Below are 3,059 nucleotides of genomic sequence, written 5' to 3' on the forward strand. Positions count from 1 at the left end.
TTTTTTTGCTGATTGAGTCACATAATATTTATTACAGAACGTTATTATAGTTGTTCTATTTTATGATTAGCTATTATCGTTAATCTCCTACTGTGCCTAATTTAGAAATTAGCCTTTATCATAGATATGTATGTATGGGAAGCAACATAGTATATATAGGGGTCGGGTAGCATCTGCAGCTTCAAGCATCCACTTGGGGTCTTGGAACGTATCTGCAGTAGATAAGGGGACTACTGTATTCAGAATCTTGCGCAACTCTCTCCCTGCCCAGCATACCTCTGCTACCACAATTGCCCCTCATACAGGCTCTAGGTCAGTGAGTGTACCACCCCCAACTGCTTCAGTCCATAACTCAAGATCGAAACCTGGACATCTTTCTTAGTACTTCCTTCACACTCATCTCTCTTATCCACATCCTTCTCAATCAGGAATCATCAATTTTTTCCTAAAGGACCATAGAGGAAATATTCTAAGCTTTGAGGGCTGTGTGGTCTTTAGGTGGGACTAGTCGGCACCAATTGTAAAGATCCATGCTGGCTCCCGCAACGGTAGACCTCAGGATACCCCCGGCTTGCCTGCCTGCCATGGCGACAAGGAAGCAGCCTTTGATGACGCAGTAGAGGAACGTGTGATCAACGAAGAGTACAAAATATGGAAAAAGAACACCCCTTTTCTTTACGATTTGGTGATGACCCATGCTCTGGAGTGGCCCGGCTTAAGTGCACAGTGGCTTCCAGATGTAACCAGACCAGAAGGAAAAGATTTCAGCACTCATCGACTTGTGCTGGGGACACACACGTCGGATGAACAAAACCACCTTGTGACAGCCAGTGTGCAGCTCCCTAATGACGATGCTCAGTTTGATGCTTCACACTACAACAGTGAGAAAGGGGAATTTGGAGGTTTTGGCTCTGTTAGTGGAAAAACTGAAATAGAAATCAAGATCAACCATGAAGGAGAAGTAAACAGGGCACGTTATATGCCACAGAACCCTTGCATCATTGCAACGAAGACTCCATCCAGCGATGTTCTTGTTTTTGACTATACAAAACATCCTTCTAAACCAGATCCTTGTGGAGAGTGCAACCCAGACTTGCATCTCCTTGGACATCAGAAGGAAGGCTATGGGCTTTCTTGGAACCCAAATCTCACTGGGCACTTACTTAGTGCTTCAGATGACCATACCATCTGCCTATGGGACATCAGTGCTGTTCCAAAGGACGGAAAAGTTGTGGATGCGAAGACCATCTTTACAGGGCATACGGCAGTAGTGGAAGATGTTTCCTGGCATCTGCTTCATGAGTCTCTGTTTGGGTCAGTTGCTGATGATCAGAAACTTATGATCTGGGATACTCGTCCAAACAATACTTCCAAACCAAGCCACTCAGCTGATGCTCACACTGCTGAAGTGAACTGCCTTTCTTTCAATCCTTATAGTGAGTTCATTCTTGCCACAGGATCAGCTGATAAGTCTGTTGCCTTGTGGGATCTGAGAAATCTGAAACTTAAATTGCGTTCCTTTGAATCACATAAGGATGAAATATTCCAGGTTCAATGGTCACCTCACAATGAGACTATTTTGGCTTCCAGTGGTACTGATCGCAGGCTGAATGTCTGGGGTTTAAGTAAAATTGGAGAGGAACAGTCCCCAGAAGATGCAGAAGATGGGCCACCGGGGTTGTTGTCTATCCATGGTGGTCACACTGCCAAGATATCCGATTTCTCCTGGAATCCCAATGAACCTTGGGTGATCTGTTCTGTGTCAGAAGACAATATCACGCAAGTGTGGCAGATGGCAGAGAACATTTATAATGATGAAGATCCTGAAGGAAGCGCGGATCCAGAAGGACAGGGGTCTTAAATACATCTGCACTGCTTGTGATTTTAGACTCCCCTTTTTTCCTTTCAACCCTGATGATACTGATTTAACACTGGTTTTGAGACCCAGACTTTGTTCAGCTGTCCCTCTCTATTAGGTACCATCCACAATGCTATTAGCCCAAGGGTGTTAAAACACCTGAGGGTGTTTTCTAAACGTCAACTGGGGGGTTTGATTCAGCAAAGCCACAGACTTATATTTAAATTTTCTTCAGGAATTTTCTAGTAACAAAAATCTAAAGTAGCCACCAAAAGGGGATTATTGTGTATGGTTATTTTATTTTTCTTCTAATGCTATATCCCCAAGTTTTTCGGACTCATTTAAGTAAAGGCTGAGAAGTGAGTAAGGAGTAGAGCCAAGTAAGAGAGGTGTCTGAGCCACGAAGTACAAGTACTGCAAGATGTCATTTTTATTCAGGAATTAGGGGAGATTCAAGTCATACAAATTGCTACTCTGAAATCTTCACACCTGTCTTTCCAGGATGCACATTTTCCTCTGTAGGCCAGTCTCCTCTAAGTTTCTTGAGTTAAGTCAAAACTACACGTTCCTCTTTCCCCATATATTTTTGCTTGTTAGTGTATTTCTTGAGCAGTTTTCATATTATTTCTTTCCTTTCTGTGAAATGGTTTTTTTAAAAAAAACTTGGGACCACCAAGTTGTAAAGATGTATGTTTTTACCTGACAGTTTTACTACAGGTAAACTGCCAAGTTGAGAAGAGTGAATCAATAGCTTGTATTTGTTTTTAAAATTAAATTAATCCTGGATAAGAGTTGCCTTTTTTTTTTAGGAGTTAGTCCTTGACCACTCGTTTGATACCATCTGTTTTGGGTGACCTGTTTCACCCCCAGGCCTGTTATTCTCCATGACTAACTGTGTAAGTGCTTATAATGGAATAAATTGCTTTTCTACATAAAAAAAAAAAAGATCCATGCTGGTCTGTTGTTGCAGACTGGCTATATCATATTGTCTCTCAGCCTGTCATTTTCAAACATTTATTTTTTAAAATAGATAATAAATGGCCCATTGACCAAAGACCATGATTACCAGTTCTATGTGTATCTTTCCATAGATAATTACGCACACACAAGCATATACAAATGCTGGCAGATTATATGCATGGTTCTAAACCTTGCTTTAAATGTATTTCTCTTATTTTATCCTTACAATCTGCATTGCAAT

At 41.5% G+C, this 3,059-nt stretch overlaps 1 pseudogene; it reads left to right on the forward strand.

Moving 5' to 3' along the window:
* Positions 1–594: 594 nt before the first annotated feature.
* On the forward strand, positions 595–1,978 carry LOC112306374 (histone-binding protein RBBP4 pseudogene; annotated as a pseudogene).
* Positions 1,979–3,059: the final 1,081 nt, after the last annotated feature.

The sequence above is a fragment of the Desmodus rotundus genome, chromosome 1, assembly GCF_022682495.2.
Source record: "Desmodus rotundus isolate HL8 chromosome 1, HLdesRot8A.1, whole genome shotgun sequence".
In the NCBI taxonomy this organism is placed as follows: Eukaryota; Metazoa; Chordata; class Mammalia; order Chiroptera; family Phyllostomidae; genus Desmodus; species Desmodus rotundus.